The 5,564-nt window shown below is 46.9% G+C and overlaps 1 long non-coding RNA gene across 1 annotated transcript; it reads right to left on the reverse strand.

Moving 5' to 3' along the window:
* Positions 1-938: 938 nt before the first annotated feature.
* Positions 939-4,159, reverse strand: LOC136290082 (uncharacterized). Its single transcript, XR_010720941.1, has 4 exons — positions 4,072-4,159; positions 2,687-2,909; positions 2,460-2,525; positions 939-1,394 (listed from the first exon to the last, which is right to left on the reverse strand). It is a non-coding gene; the product is annotated as an uncharacterized lncRNA (long non-coding RNA).
* Positions 4,160-5,564: the final 1,405 nt, after the last annotated feature.

Raw genomic sequence — 5,564 nt, forward strand, 5'->3', positions numbered from 1 at the left:
GGGGCTTCCACGCGCGTCGGGGACGGGCACGGGGGACAGCTGCACTACCGCTCTTTGCCCACAGGGTGGCAGCATTGCCGCACGGCTCCGGCGGGACGGGCGGGGGGGGACAGCTGCACTGCCGCTCTTTGCCCACAGGGTGGCAGCATTGCCGCACAGATCATGAGGGACGGGCACGGGGGACAGCTGCACTACCGCTGTTTGCCCACGCGGTGGCAGCATTGCCGCACAGATCAGGCGGGACGGGCGGGAGGGACAGCTGCACTACCGCTCTTTGCCCACAGGGTGGCAGCATTGCCTCACAGATCATGAGGGACGGGCACGGGGGACAGCTGCACTACCGCTCTCTGCCCACAGGGTGGCAGCACTGCCGCGCGGCGGCGCGGAGCGGAGCCATAAACGAACGTGCCCAGGAATGCCCTGGCGAACAGCCTCCGGAATAAATGGCCCAAAAGACCCCCGAGCACACCTGCGAGAGCCCTGCCAGCAACCAGACCGAACCAAAAAAGCCTTTCGTTCAGGCTCTATTTCAACATTTTATATCTTTGTGATTCTGATACTGACATTCATCATTACAATTCATCTTTTATATTATGTACATTATACATCATGTATTATGTTTATTATACCATTATATTTATTATAGATATTAAATATAGAAAGTTATATATAAAATAATTTATTTATTATGTAATGTTATAAATAATAATACATTTCATTTAAATATGATTATGTACATTATAGATGTTTATATTATGTATATTAAATATATTTATAAAACGTGTAGTAAGTAATAATATATTGTGTATTTTTTATTGATATTATTTTTCATATCCTATACTTTTTGTTATTTTTCTTTTTCATTATTTTTTAAATTCGTTTGTTTATATTTTAAACGATATTTTACACTAGATGAATTCATGAACCTAACACATCAGAAACACAATTAATTTGAATTAAATGAGCCTGGTTTTCTAAGGGGTAAAGTTTTAATCTTTATTTAGATAATATGGGCATATTTCCTCTATCTGTATGGGGTTTTTTTGGTGGGTTGCGGGGGATTTTATTTTGGGGGTTTTCTTTTTTTGTTCGCTTTGTTTTGGATTTCTTTGCTAATAAACAAGCAGGGTCGGAGAGTTACAAAATAAAACGTCTACTTTGTTTTTATTGCTCCCTCTGAAATACGCCTCGACAGCCTGGACAGCAGGCTGCTGCTGGTAACACTGTGCACGGGTAGGAGGAGACCTGGTCGGGGCTGGAAAGGAAAAAACGGCACCACGGTGGTCACAGCTTTCTCCCTTCAGGAGTTTTATGGAGCAGAAAATACAGAGCTTTTGCCAACTGCGCTCTCTATGACATCCCGACGTCCAGCGGGCACCGAGGTCATTTCTCATCTTTCTTGCCAACAGCCAAACCCCCAGGCGCCCGGGGGAAGAAAGAGTATGGGGAAAAAAAAAAAGGAACAAAGAAAACATGAAAAAATAAACCAAAACTATAGAAAATAATAAATAAAATTAAAATACCAAAAGAAAAAAATTTCAAAGTAACAAAAAAGTGGAAAAAAAATTTAAACAAAAAATTAAAATAAAAAACGAAAAGTAGTTTTAACAAGTAAATAAATAGCTAAAGAAAAAAAATAAAAATTAAAAAACTGAAGAAAAAGTCTTTGAAAAACCACAAAACGCAACATGAAAAACCACAACAAAAGAGCACAAAAATACAAAAATAACAAAAAATAAAATACAAAATTAAATAAACGCAGCTCTCACCTCCTGCCACTGCCTAAAAAAGCGCCATGGCTTTCCTCAATTATGCAGCAATAAGGGAAACAAACCCAGTGCCCCCCAGAACAGAAGGTTTTCTAGACAATTCCCACTTCTGCTTGGAAACAAATTCTATTGTAGTGGGAAGCTCATTTTGGACAAACATCCAAATGTGCCAAGGTAGGAAAGAACCAGCCCCTTGTGTCCAAGGAACAGCAGCTAGGCCTGGATTCAGGTTTTAATGGCATTTATGTAATTAAAAATGCAGTAAATTGAACTTTACAAAGAGACGAATCGTGGCAAATAAATACTTCAAAGTTTTCTTGGGAAATCACAGAATTTTGTGGAGATGGTGCTGGACAATTGCTGATTTACCAACATTAATTGGGTACATTTCCTTGGAAATGTGCTCTACAAGGTACAAAAATTCCAATTAGGATGGAAAATTGGAATAAATAAATATTCCCTTACTAAAATCAGAGAGAAAATCAGAGTTATTCCTTCAATTAAAAGGAAGGAATAACATCCAAATCCAAGCCTGCCTGGAAAACAAGCTCAGGAATTTCTAACATTGAAAACTTTTGCAAGAGTCATGAAGTTGGTGAAAGTTCATGGAATGATGATTTAAAATCTGCTTCCTCTGCACTGATTTAAAGGGAAGTGGGAATTCAACAGGTCCAGTTACTCCCATCCAACCTTGGACTGGGATAAGGCCTTCCAGTGGCTTCACTTCCTACTGGCTCTCTCCTTTTCGCCAACTACCTGCAAGAGGAAAAGCAACAGGAATAAAGTCTCAAACAGGATGGCCTTGGTCCAGGCAGACTGAAATGCAGCTCCCAGCGAGGGACGCCAGGCTGTGCCTCGGGGAGCTCCGGGAATCTGGGATTGCCCGTGGGATTCAAGGGCTGGAAAAGCACACCCACCTGCCAGGTTCAGTGCTGGGACAGAGCAAGGCCAGGGCTCGGGGGCAGCAGTTAGAGCTGGGACTGCAGGAGAACACCCCAAACCCGGGTTAAACATCCGGCACGACACGCAGCACGCTCCGGGAGAAACTCGGGCGGGAGAAGCCCCGGGATGCTCCACGTTCCTTGCCCTTGGCAGCTGTGCCAGGGCCTCCCTCAGAATGCTGACCTCACCGTGCAGCTCCTACAAAACAGGAGAACTTATGGGAATCGCCCAGAATCCCTGGACTTCCAGTTATTAAGAACCACAGCTGCAGCGAAAGGTGTACAAACGCTACTGCAAACCAGCAGGGCTGAGGAGACGCAGGGATTTATTCCCGAGGGGACACAAGGATCCCTCAGCCAGCCAGGATTTCTCCCAGGCTCTTCCCACTGCTCTCTAAGGACACAAACAGCAGTTTTTCCCTCGAGTTCCCCTTTCCATCAATGCCAAGACTTGTGTTCTCCTCCAACCCCAGGTTCAGGAAGGAAAGTAGGAATATTATCACTGCACAGACTGTCCAGGAGGGTGTGACTGAGGCAGCAGCACCAGCTCCCACTCCACTGCTGCTCTGGATTCCTGAGCAGCTCCTTTCCATCCTGCCCTTCCCAGCACCATTCCCTGGGTGCCATGTCCACAGACACCTTCTCCATGCAGCTTAAAACCCACAGACACCAACAGAAAGGAGATCAAAAATCAATTCACATGTTGCTAGTCAGAGAGAATGGGAGAGGCCTAAAAATCTGCATTTATTTTAGAACACTAGAGCAATTTCTTCATGACCCTGACTATCAGTGATGGGCAGATAAACACCTTCTTTAACTTACTACCTGCAAAAACATCAAGTTTCAAGTTTAGTAAAGATAAAATTTTGCTGCAAAAATAAAAGAGGTGGGATGTTGGTGTTAGTGCTTTAACCTTCGGACATTAGCGGGTATTTGTAAAACAAATTCATTATTGAAGCAGCTAACTTGAAAATAAGGGGGTTTTACAATAAAGTTGACCAAAAAAGAGTCTCAAAATTAAGATATAGGCTGCACAAATATTTAAGAAAAAAAAAGTTGTCTTTCGTGCGTATAACCTGCCAGCCTCTCATGTTTTCAGTCCTTACCATTTATTTTTACCAAGGTGATGATTAAAACCTTGTCAAAAGCTCAAAAAAAAAAATTCCAGGACAAGGCAGGTGTTTTCCCAAGTACCCTCAGTGTGGAGCTGTGTCAGCCACAAGTGTTTGCTCCCGCAGCCCAGCCCGGAGCAGGCTCCAGCTGCTGCCCAGGGGGGTTACCAAGGGACTCACCTGTTTGAAGCTGTAAACGCAGGTGGCCTGCACTGGAGTGCCAATAAATGTGAAATGTGTGACTCTCACCTTGAATAGCGATCGATCTTCTCAGGGGAGCCCCTCACCCAGGATGGGGGGCTCTGCCACGGATTTCATCTCTCCGCATCTGAAACAAAGTCAGGACAACAGTCAGAGTGCTGCAGGATACCTTGACAGCTCCAGACATCTTGTGGCAATCTAGGAATACCCTCTACAGTCTAACCACACCCCACATCACAAATTTCAAGCCCCCAGGACTATTACCCTCGTACCCCTACACCCAGACTGAGCAGCAAGGCAGAGCAGCTCCCGGCCAAACACACACCAACACCCGTGACACAGCACAGGACAAACGAGGGGACGCAACAGGGACAGAAAACTCTGGGCAAGAAGAATGACCCTGAGGGTCCAGAGAACTCGGAATGAGATGACCGAGGTGAGACGGAAGGTGAGCTGGCCAGGCTCAGAGAACCCTGCAGGAACAAGATGCCATCGGGATGACTTATCCCAAGAAACGCAGAGATGGATGCCCGAGAATCCTACGGTCAGAATCCTCCACCTGTCTTTGCATTCTCACAAGACCTAACCCGCCGGAATGGATCAGGGCGGTGCACGGCTGTCAGTACAGCTCAGAACAAGACCTGAAAAGGCATCGGACTGGATGCTTGTGAAGAGAGATGGATTCTGATGAGTGTCCGAGCAGCTGAGACAAAGGCACCTGGCTGAGGAGCACAGAGATCAGAAATGCTAAGACTGATGCCAGGGGTTTGGACAGGCCCCTGAAAGGACTAAAGGAAAAGGCAAGACACCAAACAGACAGAGTGCACAACAGACAAGTGACACAACACACACCAGGACTGCTCTGCCCTGCACACCTCAGCACTGACATGAAAAATGAGACTTTCCCTTCATGTAGCCTAAGGGGTCACATCTTGGTGCCCCCAACTCCAAATCTGACTTAAAAAACCCCTCCCGGTGATCCCTGCCCTGGCATCCTGCTTTCATCCCCTCTGTGAGCCACAGCCCTCCACTTATCTCTCAGGCATCCAGGGAGGCAAATCCCTGCCAGGTCCAAAGAAGGCCGCCTCTGCCTCAGGAAAATTCCTGCTGTCGCCGGGCTGTCGTCTCTTAGTCAGCTACAACAAAAAAAACCAAACATGAATGCGTGATCTTAGCAGCCCATCACCCAAAACCCGACAATTCTGCTACTCACTGTCTCCTAAGCTTGCCTGTGTCCTCGGCCCCGCGCTTCAGCTGCGCTCAGAGGCCAACGCCGGCGTCGCAGGGTCTGCCTGGGTAAAGAGCAGACAAGGTGACGTGGCAGCGCTGGAACTTGAGGGGACCCTCCCTCCTCCTCCTTCTCCTCCCTGACTCACCTCAACTCCTCGGCCGTTATCCAAGCCTACCTGGATGGGGCCTTCCCAAGGAGAAGATCAAGGCTCCATCACAGACTCCTGGAATGCTCCCTGAGGGCTCACGGGTGAGGTGACCCGGGTCTGTCGTCCCGTTGGTGAGAGGGGAGCTCGGCCTCCTGCGAGTGG

The sequence above is a fragment of the Chamaea fasciata genome, unplaced genomic scaffold (assembly GCF_029207755.1).
Source record: "Chamaea fasciata isolate MVZ Bird 193981 ecotype frontalis unplaced genomic scaffold, bChaFas1.0.hap1 SCAF_5, whole genome shotgun sequence".
In the NCBI taxonomy this organism is placed as follows: domain Eukaryota; kingdom Metazoa; phylum Chordata; class Aves; order Passeriformes; family Sylviidae; genus Chamaea; species Chamaea fasciata.